This window comes from Hyla sarda, unplaced genomic scaffold, assembly GCF_029499605.1.
Source record: "Hyla sarda isolate aHylSar1 unplaced genomic scaffold, aHylSar1.hap1 scaffold_205, whole genome shotgun sequence".
NCBI classification, from domain to species: domain Eukaryota; kingdom Metazoa; phylum Chordata; class Amphibia; order Anura; family Hylidae; genus Hyla; species Hyla sarda.
The window spans coordinates 437748-453601 of record NW_026608713.1 but is presented as its reverse complement, the minus strand read 5'-3'; the positions used below and the strand labels follow the sequence as shown (position 1 = coordinate 453601).

Below are 15854 nucleotides of genomic sequence, written 5' to 3'. Positions count from 1 at the left end.
TGGATTGGGGATATCTACAGAGTTTTTCAGCTTAAACCTTAAGGAAACTGAGGTAGGATAAGTGTGGGTTCTCTCGGTGCAACAACTTAATGGCTTCTTTTTTTGTAGATCTCTTTTTAAATTTCCATCTTTATTTCCATGGAGTCTCTGGAGACTTAAGACTTTGGTTTCTTTCTACCTTTAAGGTTCCTTACGCTCCCTCTAGGATTTTACCTCCTTTTTCCTTAGTTTTCTAACTCATGACTTTGGGAAAAAGGGTCCCAGGTGACAAAATCAGTCGCTGAACGTCTACGTTATGCTCTGCTGCAAACTAATGTCAGGAATCCATTAAATAAGGCTCTGTCCGTGGGCATCTCCCGTACGGACGTTTGTTTCCCCTGGCCAATCTCAGCGGGCTCCTTTCGGCATGTGGTTTCGGCCTATTCGCTCCATGGATTGGGGATATCTACAGAGTTTTTCAGCTTAAACCTTCAGGAAACTGAGGTAGGATAAGTGTGGGTTCTCTCTGTGCAACGACTTAATGGCTTCTTTTTTTGTAGATCTCTTCTTAAAATTCCATCTTTATTTCCATGGAGTCTCTGGAGACTCTGGAGACTTAAGACTTTGGATTCCTTTTTCCTGAGTTTTCTTTGGTGCACAAAGAAAACAATTGCCTCCCCGTCGGGGAATAGAACCCCGGTCTCCCGCGTGACAGGGGAGACTCACCACAATACTAACGAGGAATGGGTATGGTGCTTTCCATCACGGTAACCTGCTTAAATGAAGACAGCAGCAATTTCCACCCACCATATCTAGGCAGTAGAGAGAAAAAGGAGTTTGAGACTGGTACGGTCAAAAAAGAGGAGACGGACTGGCCCGTACGGGGATCGAACCCGCGACCTTGGCGTTATTAGCACCACGCTCTAACCAGCTGAGCTAACCGGCCATGTTGCGCATGTCGGCTGCCCCGGCCGACACCAGTGGGGATCTCACATGTGTCCCAGTCCTTAGAATAGGTACTGATAGCAGTGTGGAGAAAGGGAAGGGTGTCTCTTTCTCTGTCCTTATCAGAGGCGACATCACGAGTGCTAGGGCTGACTGTGAACTGGGAACTGTATTCGAAACTTTATTCCACAAGAGAAGGAATCAGAAAGTATAGGAAATAACACGGCACCTGGAAGAGTTTGCAATCTAAAAGCCATAGGCCTTAGGCATGGGCTACACGGGGCCTTGTTGTAGCGCCAGTGATTGAGGGAAAGCTGCAGTCCGCATTTCAGCTGCAACTAACTCATGACTTTGGGCAAACGGGTCCCAGGTGACGAAATCAGTCGCTGACCGTCTACTTTACAAGTTATTGACTCTGGTATATGCTATGCTGCAAACTAATGTCAGGAATCCATTGGATAAGGCTCTGGCCGTGGGCATCTCCCGTACGGACGTTTGTTTCCCCTGGCCAATCTCAGCGGGCTCCTTTCGGCATGTGGTTTCGGCCTATTCGCTCCATGGTTTGGGGATATCTACAGAGTTTTTCAGCTTAAACCTTAAGGAAACTGAATTAGGATAAGTGTGGGTTCTCTCGGTGCAACGACTTAATGGCTTCTTTTTTTGTAGATCTCTTTTTAAATTTCCATCTTTATTTCCATGGAGTCTCTGGAGACTTAAGACTTTGGTTTCTTTCTACCTTTAAGGTTCCTGACGCTCTCTCTAGGATTTTACCTCCTTTTTCCTTAGTTTTCTAACTCATGACTTTGGGAAAACGGGTCCCAGGTGACAAAATCAGTCGCTGAACGTCTACGTTATGCTCTGCTGCAAACTAATGTCAGGAATCCATTAAATAAGGCTCTGTCCGTGGGCATCTCCCGTACGGACGTTTGTTTCCCCTGGCCAATCTCAGCGGGCTCCTTTCGGCATGTGGTTTCGGCCTATTCGCTCCATGGATTGGGGATATCTACAGAGTTTTTCAGCTTAAACCTTCAGGAAACTGAGGTAGGATAAGTGTGGGTTCTCTCTGTGCAACGACTTAATGGCTTCTTTTTTTGTAGATCTCTTTTTAAAATTCCATCTTTATTTCCATGGAGACTCTGGAGACTCTGGAGACTTAAGACTTTGGATTCCTTTTTCCTGAGTTTTCTTTGGTGCACAAAGAAAACAATTGCGTCCCCGTCGGGGAATCGAACCCCGGTCTCCCGCGTGACTAGGCGGGGATACTCACCACTATACTAACGAGGAATGGGTATGGTGCTTGCCATCACGGTAACCTGCTTAAATGAAGACAGCAGCAATTTCCACCCACCAGATCTAGGCAGTAGGGAGAAAAAGGAGTTTGAGACTGGTACGGTCAAAAAAGAGGAGACGGACTGGCCCGTACGGGGATCGAACCCGCGACCTTGGCGTTATTAGCACCACGCTCTAACCAGCTGAGCTAACCGGCCATGTTGCGCATGTCGGCTGCCCCGGCCGACACCAGTGGGGATCTCACATGTGTCCCAGTCCTTAGAATAGGTACTGATAGCAGTGTGGAGAAAGGGAAGGGTGTCTCTTTCTCTGTCCTTGTCAGAGGCGACATCACGAGTGCTAGGGCTGACTGTGAACTGGGAACTGTATTCGAAACTTTATTCCACAAGAGAAGGAATCAGAAAGTATAGGAAATAACACGGCACCTGGAAGAGTTTGCAATCTAAAAGCCATAGGCCTTAGGCATGGGCTACACGGGGCCTTGTTGTAGCGCCAGTGATTGAGGGAAAGCTGCAGTCCGCATTTCAGCTGCAACTAACTCATGACTTTGGGCAAACGGGTCCCAGGTGACAAAATCAGTCGCTGACCGTCTACTTTACAAGTTATTGACTCTGGTATATGCTGTGCTGCAAACTAATGTCAGTTATCCATTGGATAAGGCTCTGGCCGTGGGCATCTCCCGTACGGACGTTTGTTTCCCCTGGCCAATCTCAGCGGGCTCCTTTCGGCATGTGGTTTCGGCCTATTCGCTCCATGGATTGGGGATATCTACAGAGTTTTTCAGCTTAAACCTTAAGGAAACTGAGGTAGGATAAGTGTGGGTTCTCTCGGTGCAACAACTTAATAGCTTCTTTTTTTGTAGATCTCTTTTTAAATTTCCATCTTTATTTCCATGGAGTCTCTGGAGACTTAAGACTTTGGTTTCTTTCTACCTTTAAGGTTCCTTACGCTCCCTCTAGGATTTTACCTCCTTTTTCCTTAGTTTTCTAACTCATGACTTTGGGAAAAAGGGTCCCAGGTGACAAAATCAGTCGCTGAACGTCTACGTTATGCTCTGCTGCAAACTAATGTCAGGAATCCATTAAATAAGGCTCTGTCCGTGGGCATCTCCCGTACGGACGTTTGTTTCCCCTGGCCAATCTCAGCGGGCTCCTTTCGGCATGTGGTTTCGGCCTATTCGCTCCATGGATTGGGGATATCTACAGAGTTTTTCAGCTTAAGCCTTCAGGAAACTGAGGTAGGATAAGTGTGGGTTCTCTCTGTGCAACGACTTAATGGCTTCTTTTTTTGTAGATCTCTTTTTAAAATTCCATCTTTATTTCCATGGAGACTCTGGAGACTCTGGAGACTTAACACTTTGGATTCCTTTTTCCTGAGTTTTCTTTGGTGCACAAAGAAAACAATTGCCTCCCCGTCAGGGAATCGAACCCCAGTCTCCCGCGTGACAGGCGGGGATACTCACCACTATACTAACAAGGGTATGGTGCTTGCCATCACGGTAACCTGCTTAAATGAAGACAGCAGCAATTTCCACCCACCAGATCTAGGCAGTAGGGAGAAAAAGGAGTTTGAGACTGGTACGGTCAAAAAAGAGGAGACGGACTGGCCCGTACGGGGATCGAACCCGCGACCTTGGCGTTATTAGCACCACGCTCTAACCAGCTGAGCTAACCGGCCATGTTGCGCATGTCGGCTGCCCCGGCCGACACCAGTGGGGATCTCACATGTGTCCCAGTCCTTAGAATAGGTACTGATAGCAGTGTGGAGAAAGGGAAGGGTGTCTCTTTCTCTGTCCTTGTCAGAGGCGACATCACGAGTGCTAGGGCTGACTGTGAACTGGGAACTGTATTCGAAACTTTATTCCACAAGAGAAGGAATCAGAAAGTATAGGAAATAACACGGCACCTGGAAGAGTTTGCAATCTAAAAGCCATAGGCCTTAGGCATGGGCTACACGGGGCCTTGTTGTAGCGCCAGTGATTGAGGGAAAGCTGCAGTCCGCATTTCAGCTGCAACTAACTCATGACTTTGGGCAAACGGGTCCCAGGTGACAAAATCAGTCGCTGACCGTCTACTTTACAAGTTATTGACTCTGGTATATGCTGTGCTGCAAACTAATGTCAGTTATCCATTGGATAAGGCTCTGGCCGTGGGCATCTCCCGTACGGACGTTTGTTTCCCCTGGCCAATCTCAGCGGGCTCCTTTCGGCATGTGGTTTCGGCCTATTCGCTCCATGGATTGGGGATATCTACAGAGTTTTTCAGCTTAAACCTTAAGGAAACTGAGGTAGGATAAGTGTGGGTTCTCTCGGTGCAACAACTTAATAGCTTCTTTTTTTGTAGATCTCTTTTTAAATTTCCATCTTTATTTCCATGGAGTCTCTGGAGACTTAAGACTTTGGTTTCTTTCTACCTTTAAGGTTCCTTACGCTCCCTCTAGGATTTTACCTCCTTTTTCCTTAGTTTTCTAACTCATGACTTTGGGAAAAAGGGTCCCAGGTGACAAAATCAGTCGCTGAACGTCTACGTTATGCTCTGCTGCAAACTAATGTCAGGAATCCATTAAATAAGGCTCTGTCCGTGGGCATCTCCCGTACGGACGTTTGTTTCCCCTGGCCAATCTCAGCGGGCTCCTTTCGGCATGTGGTTTCGGCCTATTCGCTCCATGGATTGGGGATATCTACAGAGTTTTTCAGCTTAAGCCTTCAGGAAACTGAGGTAGGATAAGTGTGGGTTCTCTCTGTGCAACGACTTAATGGCTTCTTTTTTTGTAGATCTCTTTTTAAAATTCCATCTTTATTTCCATGGAGACTCTGGAGACTCTGGAGACTTAACACTTTGGATTCCTTTTTCCTGAGTTTTCTTTGGTGCACAAAGAAAACAATTGCCTCCCCGTCAGGGAATCGAACCCCAGTCTCCCGCGTGACAGGCGGGGATACTCACCACTATACTAACAAGGGTATGGTGCTTGCCATCACGGTAACCTGCTTAAATGAAGACAGCAGCAATTTCCACCCACCAGATCTAGGCAGTAGGGAGAAAAAGGAGTTTGAGACTGGTACGGTCAAAAAAGAGGAGACGGACTGGCCCGTACGGGGATCGAACCCGCGACCTTGGCGTTATTAGCACCACGCTCTAACCAGCTGAGCTAACCGGCCATGTTGCGCATGTCGGCTGCCCCGGCCGACACCAGTGGGGATCTCACATGTGTCCCAGTCCTTAGAATAGGTACTGATAGCAGTGTGGAGAAAGGGAAGGGTGTCTCTTTCTCTGTCCTTGTCAGAGGCGACATCACGAGTGCTAGGGCTGACTGTGAACTGGGAACTGTATTCGAAACTTTATTCCACAAGAGAAGGAATCAGAAAGTATAGGAAATAACACGGCACCTGGAAGAGTTTGCAATCTAAAAGCCATAGGCCTTAGGCATGGGCTACACGGGGCCTTGTTGTAGCGCCAGTGATTGAGGGAAAGCTGCAGTCCGCATTTCAGCTGCAACTAACTCATGACTTTGGGCAAACGGGTCCCAGGTGACGAAATCAGTCGCTGACCGTCTACTTTACAAGTTATTGACTCTGGTATATGCTGTGCTGCAAACTAATGTCAGTTATCCATTGGATAAGGCTCTGGCCGTGGGCATCTCCCGTACGGACGTTTGTTTCCCCTGGCCAATCTCAGCGGGCTCCTTTCGGCATGTGGTTTCGGCCTATTCGCTCCATGGATTGGGGATATCTACAGAGTTTTTCAGCTTAAACCTTAAGGAAACTGAGGTAGGATAAGTGTGGGTTCTCTCGGTGCAACGACTTAATGGCTTCTTTTTTTGTAGATCTCTTTTTAAATTTCCATCTTTATTTCCATGGAGTCTCTGGAGACTTAAGACTTTGGTTTCTTTCTACCTTTAAGGTTCCTGACGCTCTCTCTAGGATTTTACCTCCTTTTTCCTTAGTTTTCTAACTCATGACTTTGGGAAAACGGGTCCCAGGTGACAAAATCAGTCGCTGAACGTCTACGTTATGCTCTGCTGCAAACTAATGTCAGGAATCCATTAAATAAGGCTCTGTCCGTGGGCATCTCCCGTACGGACGTTTGTTTCCCCTGGCCAATCTCAGCGGGCTCCTTTCGGCATGTGGTTTCGGCCTATTCGCTCCATGGATTGGGGATATCTACAGAGTTTTTCAGCTTAAGCCTTCAGGAAACTGAGGTAGGATAAGTGTGGGTTCTCTCTGTGCAACGACTTAATGGCTTCTTTTTTTGTAGATCTCTTTTTAAAATTCCATCTTTATTTCCATGGAGACTCTGGAGACTCTGGAGACTTAACACTTTGGATTCCTTTTTCCTGAGTTTTCTTTGGTGCACAAAGAAAACAATTGCCTCCCCGTCAGGGAATCGAACCCCAGTCTCCCGCGTGACAGGCGGGGATACTCACCACTATACTAACAAGGGTATGGTGCTTGCCATCACGGTAACCTGCTTAAATGAAGACAGCAGCAATTTCCACCCACCAGATCTAGGCAGTAGGGAGAAAAAGGAGTTTGAGACTGGTACGGTCAAAAAAGAGGAGACGGACTGGCCCGTACGGGGATCGAACCCACGACCTTGGCGTTATTAGCACCACGCTCTAACCAGCTGAGCTAACCGGCCATGTTGCGCATGTCGGCTGCCCCGGCCGACACCAGTGGGGATCTCACATGTGTCCCAGTCCTTAGAATAGGTACTGATAGCAGTGTGGAGAAAGGGAAGGGTGTCTCTTTCTCTGTCCTTGTCAGAGGCGACATCACGAGTGCTAGGGCTGACTGTGAACTGGGAACTGTATTCGAAACTTTATTCCACAAGAGAAGGAATCAGAAAGTATAGGAAATAACACGGCACCTGGAAGAGTTTGCAATCTAAAAGCCATAGGCCTTAGGCATGGGCTACACGGGGCCTTGTTGTAGCGCCAGTGATTGAGGGAAAGCTGCAGTCCGCATTTCAGCTGCAACTAACTCATGACTTTGGGCAAACGGGTCCCAGGTGACGAAATCAGTCGCTGACCGTCTACTTTACAAGTTATTGACTCTGGTATATGCTGTGCTGCAAACTAATGTCAGTTATCCATTGGATAAGGCTCTGGCCGTGGGCATCTCCCGTACGGACGTTTGTTTCCCCTGGCCAATCTCAGCGGGCTCCTTTCGGCATGTGGTTTCGGCCTATTCGCTCCATGGATTGGGGATATCTACAGAGTTTTTCAGCTTAAACCTTAAGGAAACTGAGGTAGGATAAGTGTGGGTTCTCTCGGTGCAACGACTTAATGGCTTCTTTTTTTGTAGATCTCTTTTTAAATTTCCATCTTTATTTCCATGGAGTCTCTGGAGACTTAAGACTTTGGTTTCTTTCTACCTTTAAGGTTCCTGACGCTCTCTCTAGGATTTTACCTCCTTTTTCCTTAGTTTTCTAACTCATGACTTTGGGAAAACGGGTCCCAGGTGACAAAATCAGTCGCTGAACGTCTACGTTATGCTCTGCTGCAAACTAATGTCAGGAATCCATTAAATAAGGCTCTGTCCGTGGGCATCTCCCGTACGGACGTTTGTTTCCCCTGGCCAATCTCAGCGGGCTCCTTTCGGCATGTGGTTTCGGCCTATTCGCTCCATGGATTGGGGATATCTACAGAGTTTTTCAGCTTAAACCTTCAGGAAACTGAGGTAGGATAAGTGTGGGTTCTCTCTGTGCAACGACTTAATGGCTTCTTTTTTTGTAGATCTCTTTTTAAAATTCCATCTTTATTTCCATGGAGACTCTGGAGACTCTGGAGACTTAAGACTTTGGATTCCTTTTTCCTGAGTTTTCTTTGGTGCACAAAGAAAACAATTGCCTCCCCGTCGGGGAATCGAACCCCGGTCTCCCGCGTGACAGGCGGGGATACTCACCACTATACTAACGAGGAATGGGTATGGTGCTTGCCATCACGGTAACCTGCTTAAATGAAGACAGCAGCAATTTCCACCCACCAGATCTAGGCAGTAGGGAGAAAAAGGAGTTTGAGACTGGTACGGTCAAAAAAGAGGAGACGGACTGGCCCGTACGGGGATCGAACCCGCGACCTTGGCGTTATTAGCACCACGCTCTAACCAGCTGAGCTAAGCGGCCATGTTGCTCATGTCGGCTGCCCCGGCCGACACCAGTGGGGATCTCACATGTGTCCCAGTCCTTAGAATAGGTATTGATAGCAGTGTGGAGAAAGGGAAGGGTGTCTCTTTCTCTGTCCTTGTCAGAGGCGACATCACGAGTGCTAGGGCTGACTGTGAACTGGGAACTGTATTCGAAACTTTATTCCACAAGAGAAGGAATCAGAAAGTATAGGAAATAACACGTCACCTGGAAGAGTTTGCAATCTAAAAGCCATAGGCCTTAGGCATGGGCTACACGGGGCCTTGTTGTAGCGCCAGTGATTGAGGGAAAGCTGCAGTCCGCATTTCAGCTGCAACTAACTCATGACTTTGGGCAAACGGGTCCCAGGTGACGAAATCAGTCGCTGACCGTCTACTTTACAAGTTATTGACTCTGGTATATGCTGTGCTGCAAACTAATGTCAGGAATCCATTGGATAAGGCTCTGGCCGTGGGCATCTCCCGTACGGACGTTTGTTTCCCCTGGCCAATCTCAGTGGGCTCCTTTCGGCATGTGGTTTCGGCCTATTCGCTCCATGGATTGGGGATATCTACAGAGTTTTTCAGCTTAAACCTTAAGGAAACTGAGGTAGGATAAGTGTGGGTTCTCTCGGTGCAACAACTTAATGGCTTCTTTTTTTGTAGATCTCTTTTTAAATTTCCATCTTTATTTCTATGGAGTCTCTGGAGACTTAAGACTTTGGTTTCTTTCTACCTTTAAGGTTCCTTACGCTCCCTCTAGGATTTTACCTCCTTTTTCCTTAGTTTTCTAACTCATGACTTTGGGAAAAAGGGTCCCAGGTGACAAAATCAGTCGCTGAACGTCTACGTTATGCTCTGCTGCAAACTAATGTCAGGAATCCATTAAATAAGGCTCTGTCCGTGGGCATCTCCCGTACGGACGTTTGTTTCCCCTGGCCAATCTCAGCGGGCTCCTTTCGGCATGTGGTTTCGGCCTATTCGCTCCATGGATTGGGGATATCTACAGAGTTTTTCAGCTTAAACCTTCAGGAAACTGAGGTAGGATAAGTGTGGGTTCTCTCTGTGCAACAACTTAATGGCTTCTTTTTTTGTAGATCTCTTTTTAAAATTCCATCTTTATTTCCATGGAGACTCTGGAGACTTAAGACTTTGGTTTCTTTCTACCTTTAAGGTTCCTTACGCTCCCTCTAGGATTTTACCTCCTTTTTCCTTAGTTTTCTAACTCATGACTTTGGGAAAAAGGGTCCCAGGTGACAAAATCAGTCGCTGAACGTCTACGTTATGCTCTGCTGCAAACTAATGTCAGGAATCCATTAAATAAGGCTCTGTCCGTGGGCATCTCCCGTACGGACGTTTGTTTCCCCTGGCCAATCTCAGCGGGCTCCTTTCGGCATGTGGTTTCGGCCTATTCGCTCCATGGATTGGGGATATCTACAGTTTTTCAGCTTAAACCTTCAGGAAACTGAGGTAGGATAAGTGTGGGTTCTCTCTGTGCAACGACTTAATGGCTTCTTTTTTTGTAGATCTCTTTTTAAAATGCCATCTTTATTTCCATGGAGACTCTGGAGACTCTGGAGACTTAAGACTTTGGATTCCTTTTTCCTGAGTTTTCTTTGGTGCACAAAGAAAACAATTGCCTCCCCTTCGGGGAATCGAACCCCGGTCTCCCGCGTGACAGGCTGGGATACTCACCACTATACTAACAAGGGTATGGTGCTTGCCATCACGGTAACCTGCTTAAATGAAGACAGCAGCAATTTCCACCCACCAGATCTAGGCAGTAGGGAGAAAAAGGAGTTTGAGACTGGTACGGTCAAAAAAGAGGAGACGGACTGGCCCGTACGGGGATCAACCCGCGACCTTGGCGTTATTAGCACCACGCTCTAACCAGCTGAGCTAACCGGCCATGTTGCGCATGTCGGCTGCCCCGGCCGACACCAGTGGGGATCTCACATGTGTCCCAGTCCTTAGAATAGGTACTGATAGCAGTGTGGAGAAAGGGAAGGGTGTCTCTTTCTCTGTCCTTGTCAGAGGCGACATCACGAGTGCTAGGGCTGACTGTGAACTGGGAACTGTATTCGAAACTTTATTCCACAAGAGAAGGAATCAGAAAGTATAGGAAATAACACGGCACCTGGAAGAGTTTGCAATCTAAAAGCCATAGGCCTTAGGCATGGGCTACACGGGGCCTTGTTGTAGCGCCAGTGATTGAGGGAAAGCTGCAGTCCGCATTTCAGCTGCAACTAACTCATGACTTTGGGCAAACGGGTCCCAGGTGACGAAATCAGTCGCTGACCGTCTACTTTACAAGTTATTGACTCTGGTATATGCTGTGCTGCAAACTAATGTCAGGAATCCATTGGATAAGGCTCTGGCCGTGGGCATCTCCCGTACGGACGTTTGTTTCCCCTGGCCAATCTCAGCGGGCTCCTTTCGGCATGTGGTTTCGGCCTATTCGCTCCATGGATTGGGGATATCTACAGAGTTTTTCAGCTTAAACCTTAAGGAAACTGAGGTAGGATAAGTGTGGGTTCTCTCGGTGCAACAACTTAATGGCTTCTTTTTTTGTAGATCTCTTTTTAAATTTCCATCTTTATTTCCATGGAGTCTCTGGAGACTTAAGACTTTGGTTTCTTTCTACCTTTAAGGTTTCTTACGCTCCCTCTAGGATTTTACCTCCTTTTTCCTTAGTTTTCTAACTCATGACTTTGGGAAAAAGGGTCCCAGGTGACAAAATCAGTCGCTGAACGTCTACGTTATGCTCTGCTGCAAATTAATGTCAGGAATCCATTAAATAAGGCTCTGTCCGTGGGCATCTCCCGTACGGACGTTTGTTTCCCCTGGCCAATCTCAGCGGGCTTCTTTCGGCATGTGGTTTCGGCCTATTCGCTCCATGGATTGGGGATATCTACAGAGTTTTTCAGCTTAAACCTTCAGGAAACTGAGGTAGGATAAGTGTGGGTTCTCTCTGTGCAACGACTTAATGGCTTCTTTTTTTGTAGATCTCTTTTTAAAATTCCATCTTTATTTCCATGGAGACTCTGGAGACTCTGGAGACTTAAGACTTTGGATTCCTTTTTCCTGAGTTTTCTTTGGTGCACAAAGAAAACAATTGCCTCCCCGTCGGGGAATCGAACCCCGGTCTCCCGCGTGACAGGCGGGGATACTCACCACTATACTAACGAGGAATGGGTATGGTGCTTGCCATTACGGTAACCTGCTTAAATGAAGACAGCAGCAATGTCCACCCACCAGATCTAGGCAGTAGGGAGAAAAAGGAGTTTGTGACTGGTACGGTCAAAAAGAGGAGACGGACTGGCCCGTACGGGGATCGAACCCGCAACCTTGGCGTTATTAGCACCACGCTCTAACCAGCTGAGCTAACCGGCCATGTTGCGCATGTCGGCTGCCCCAGCCGACACCAGTGGGGATCTCACATGTGTCCCAGTCCTTAGAATAGGTACTGATAGCAGTGTGGAGAAAGGGAAGGGTGTCTCTTTCTCTGTCCTTGTCAGAGGCAACATCACGAGTGCTAGGGCTGACTGTGAACTGGGAACTGTATTCGAAACTTTATTCCACAAGAGAAGGAATCAGAAAGTATAGGAAATAACACGGCACCTGGAAGAGTTTGCAATCTAAAAGCCATAGGCCTTAGGCATGGGCTACACGGGGCCTTGTTGTAGCGCCAGTGATTGAGGGAAAGCTGCAGTCCGCATTTCAGCTGCAACTAACTCATGACTTTGGGCAAACGGGTCCCAGGTGACGAAATCAGTCGCTGACCGTCTACTTTACAAGTTATTGACTCTGGTATATGCTGTGCTGCAAACTAATGTCAGGAATCCATTGGATAAGGCTCTGGCCGTGGGCATCTCCCGTACGGACGTTTGTTTCCCCTGGCCAATCTCAGCGGGCTCCTTTCGGCATGTGGTTTCGGCCTATTCGCTCCATGGATTGGGGATATCTACAGAGTTTTTCAGCTTAAACCTTCAGGAAACTGAGGTAGGATAAGTGTGGGTTCTCTCTGTGCAACGACTTAATGGCTTCTTTTTTTGTAGATCTCTTTTTAAAATTCCATCTTTATTTCCATGGAGACTCTGGAGACTCTGGAGACTTAAGACTTTGGATTCCTTTTTCCTGAGTTTTCTTTGGTGCACAAAGAAAACAATTGCCTCCCCGTCGGGGAATCGAACCCCGGTCTCCCGCGTGACAGGCGGGGATACTCACCACTATACTAACGAGGAATGGGTATGGTGCTTGCCATCACGGTAACCTGCTTAAATGAAGACAGCAGCAATTTCCACCCACCCACCAGATCTAGGCAGTAGGGAGAAAAAGGAGTTTGAGACTGGTACGGTCAAAAAAGAGGAGACGGACTGGCCCGTACGGGGATCGAACCAGCGACCTTGGCGTTATTAGCACCACGCTCTAACCAGCTGAGCTAACCGGCCATGTTGCGCATGTCGGCTGCCCCGGCCGACACCAGTGGGGATCTCATATGTGTCCCAGTCCTTAGAATAGGTACTGATAGCAGTACCTATAGGTACTTAAACCTTAAGGAAACTGAGGTAGGATAAGTGTGGGTTCTCTCGGTGCAACGACTTAATGGCTTCTTTTTTTGTAGATCTCTTTTTAAATTTCCATCTTTATTTCCATGGAGTCTCTGGAGACTTAAGACTTTGGTTTCTTTCTACCTTTAAGGTTCCTGACGCTCTCTCTAGGATTTTACCTCCTTTTTCCTTAGTTTTCTAACTCATGACTTTGGGAAAACGGGTCCCAGGTGACAAAATCAGTCGCTGAACGTCTACGTTATGCTCTGCTGCAAACTAATGTCAGGAATCCATTAAATAAGGCTATGTCCGTGGGCATCTCCCGTACGGACGTTTGTTTCCCCTGGCCAATCTCAGCGGGCTCCTTTCGGCATGTGGTTTCGGCCTATTCGCTCCATGGATTGGGGATATCTACAGAGTTTTTCAGCTTAAACCTTCAGGAAACTGAGGTAGGATAAGTGTGGGTTCTCTCTGTGCAACGACTTAATGGCTTCTTTTTTTGTAGATCTCTTTTTAAAATTCCATCTTTATTTCCATGGAGACTCTGGAGACTCTGGAGACTTAAGACTTTGGATTCCTTTTTCCTGAGTTTTCTTTGGTGCACAAAGAAAACAATTGCCTCCCCGTCGGGGAATCGAACCCCGGTCTCCCGCGTGACAGGCGGGGATACTCACCACTATACTAACGAGGAATGGGTATGGTGCTTGCCATCACGGTAACCTGCTTAAATGAAGACAGCAGCAATTTCCACCCACCAGATCTAGGCAGTAGGGAGAAAAAGGAGTTTGAGACTGGTACGGTCAAAAAAGAGGAGACGGACTGGCCCGTACGGGGATCGAACCCGCGACCTTGGCGTTATTAGCACCACGCTCTAACCAGCTGAGCTAACCGGCCATGTTGCGCATGTCGGCTGCCCCGGCCGACACCAGTGGGGATCTCACATGTGTCCCAGTCCTTAGAATAGGTACTGATAGCAGTGTGGAGAAAGGGAAGGGTGTCTCTTTCTCTGTCCTTGTCAGAGGCGACATCACGAGTGCTAGGGCTGACTGTGAACTGGGAACTGTATTCGAAACTTTATTCCACAAGAGAAGGAATCAGAAAGTATAGGAAATAACACGGCACGTGGAAGAGTTTGCAATCTAAAAGCCATAGGCCTTAGGCATGGGCTACACGGGGCCTTGTTGTAGCGCCAGTGATTGAGGGAAAGCTGCAGTCCGCATTTCAGCTGCAACTAACTCATGACTTTGGGCAAACGGTTCCCAGGTGACGAAATCAGTCGCTGACCGTCTACTTTACAAGTTATTGACTCTGGTATATGCTGTGCTGCAAACTAATGTCAGGAATCCATTGGATAAGGCTCTGGCCGTGGGCATCTCCCGTACGGACGTTTGTTTCCCCTGGCCAATCTCAGCGGGCTCCTTTCGGCATGTGGTTTCGGCCTATTCGCTCCATGGATTGGGGATATCTACAGAGTTTTTCAGCTTAAACCTTAAGGAAACTGAGGTAGGATAAGTGTGGGTTCTCTCGGTGCAACAACTTAATGGCTTCTTTTTTTGTAGATCTCTTTTTAAATTTCCATCTTTATTTCCATGGAGTCTCTGGAGACTTAAGACTTTGGTTTCTTTCTACCTTTAAGGTTCCTTACGCTCCCTCTAGGATTTTACCTCCTTTTTCCTTAGTTTTCTAACTCATGACTTTGGGAAAAAGGGTCCCAGGTGACAAAATCAGTCGCTGAACGTCTACGTTATGCTCTGCTGCAAACTAATGTCAGGAATCCATTAAATAAGGCTCTGTCCGTGGGCATCTCCCGTACGGACGTTTGTTTCCCCTGGCCAATCTCAGCGGGCTCCTTTCGGCATGTGGTTTCGGCCTATTCGCTCCATGGATTGGGGATATCTACAGAGTTTTTCAGCTTAAACCTTCAGGAAACTGAGGTAGAATAAGTGTGGGTTCTCTCTGTGCAACAACTTAATGGCTTCTTTTTTTGTAGATCTCTTTTTAAAATTCCATCTTTATTTCCATGGAGACTCTGGAGACTTAAGACTTTGGTTTCTTTCTACCTTTAAGGTTCCTTACGCTCCCTCTAGGATTTTACCTCCTTTTTCCTTAGTTTTCTAACTCATGACTTTGGGAAAAAGGGTCCCAGGTGACAAAATCAGTCGCTGAACGTCTACGTTATGCTCTGCTGCAAACTAATGTCAGGAATCCATTAAATAAGGCTCTGTCCGTGGGCATCTCCCGTACGGACGTTTGTTTCCCCTGGCCAATCTCAGCGGGCTCCTTTCGGCATGTGGTTTCGGCCTATTCGCTCCATGGATTGGGGATATCTACAGAGTTTTTCAGCTTAAACCTTAAGGAAACTGAGGTAGGATAAGTGTGGGTTCTCTCGGTGCAACAACTTAATGGCTTCTTTTTTTGTAGATCTCTTTTTAAATTTCCATCTTTATTTCCATGGAGTCTCTGGAGACTTAAGACTTTGGTTTCTTTCTACCTTTAAGGTTCCTTACGCTCCCTCTAGGATTTTACCTCCTTTTTCCTTAGTTTTCTAACTCATGACTTTGGGAAAAAGGGTCCCAGGTGAAAAAATCAGTCGCTGAACATCTACGTTATGCTCTGCTGCAAACTAATGTCAGGAATCCATTAAATAAGGCTCTGTCCGTGGGCATCTCCCGTACGGACGTTTGTTTCCCCTGGCCAATCTCAGCGGGCTCCTTTCGGCATGTGGTTTCGGCCTATTCGCTCCATGGATTGGGGATATCTACAGAGTTTTTCAGCTTAAACCTTCAGGAAACTGAGGTAGGATAAGTGTGGGTTCTCTCTGTGCAACGACTTAATGGCTTCTTTTTTTGTAGATCTCTTTTTAAAATTCCATCTTTATTTCCATGGAGACTCTGGAGACTCTGGAGACTTAAGACTTTGGATTCCTTTTAACTGAGTTTTCTTTGGTGCACAAAGAAAACAATTGCGTC

At 47.1% G+C, this 15854-nt stretch overlaps 9 non-coding genes across 9 annotated transcripts; all 9 read right to left on the bottom strand.

Annotated features, from left to right (window-relative positions):
• Positions 1–851: 851 nt before the first annotated feature.
• Positions 852–925, bottom strand: TRNAI-AAU (transfer RNA isoleucine (anticodon AAU)). Its single transcript has one exon. It is a non-coding gene; the product is annotated as a tRNA-Ile (tRNA).
• Positions 926–2337: 1412 nt separating this feature from the next.
• Positions 2338–2411, bottom strand: TRNAI-AAU (transfer RNA isoleucine (anticodon AAU)). The gene has a single exon. It is a non-coding gene; the product is annotated as a tRNA-Ile (tRNA).
• A 1406-nt stretch (positions 2412–3817) lies between these two features.
• On the bottom strand, positions 3818–3891 carry TRNAI-AAU (transfer RNA isoleucine (anticodon AAU)). The gene has a single exon. It is a non-coding gene; the product is annotated as a tRNA-Ile (tRNA).
• A 1406-nt stretch (positions 3892–5297) lies between these two features.
• TRNAI-AAU (transfer RNA isoleucine (anticodon AAU)) lies at positions 5298–5371 on the bottom strand. Its single transcript has one exon. It is a non-coding gene; the product is annotated as a tRNA-Ile (tRNA).
• Positions 5372–8061: 2690 nt separating this feature from the next.
• Positions 8062–8133, bottom strand: TRNAD-GUC (transfer RNA aspartic acid (anticodon GUC)). Its single transcript has one exon. It is a non-coding gene; the product is annotated as a tRNA-Asp (tRNA).
• A 3321-nt stretch (positions 8134–11454) lies between these two features.
• On the bottom strand, positions 11455–11526 carry TRNAD-GUC (transfer RNA aspartic acid (anticodon GUC)). Its single transcript has one exon. It is a non-coding gene; the product is annotated as a tRNA-Asp (tRNA).
• A 981-nt stretch (positions 11527–12507) lies between these two features.
• On the bottom strand, positions 12508–12579 carry TRNAD-GUC (transfer RNA aspartic acid (anticodon GUC)). Its single transcript has one exon. It is a non-coding gene; the product is annotated as a tRNA-Asp (tRNA).
• A 925-nt stretch (positions 12580–13504) lies between these two features.
• Positions 13505–13576, bottom strand: TRNAD-GUC (transfer RNA aspartic acid (anticodon GUC)). The gene has a single exon. It is a non-coding gene; the product is annotated as a tRNA-Asp (tRNA).
• Positions 13577–13705: 129 nt separating this feature from the next.
• TRNAI-AAU (transfer RNA isoleucine (anticodon AAU)) lies at positions 13706–13779 on the bottom strand. The gene has a single exon. It is a non-coding gene; the product is annotated as a tRNA-Ile (tRNA).
• Positions 13780–15854: the final 2075 nt, after the last annotated feature.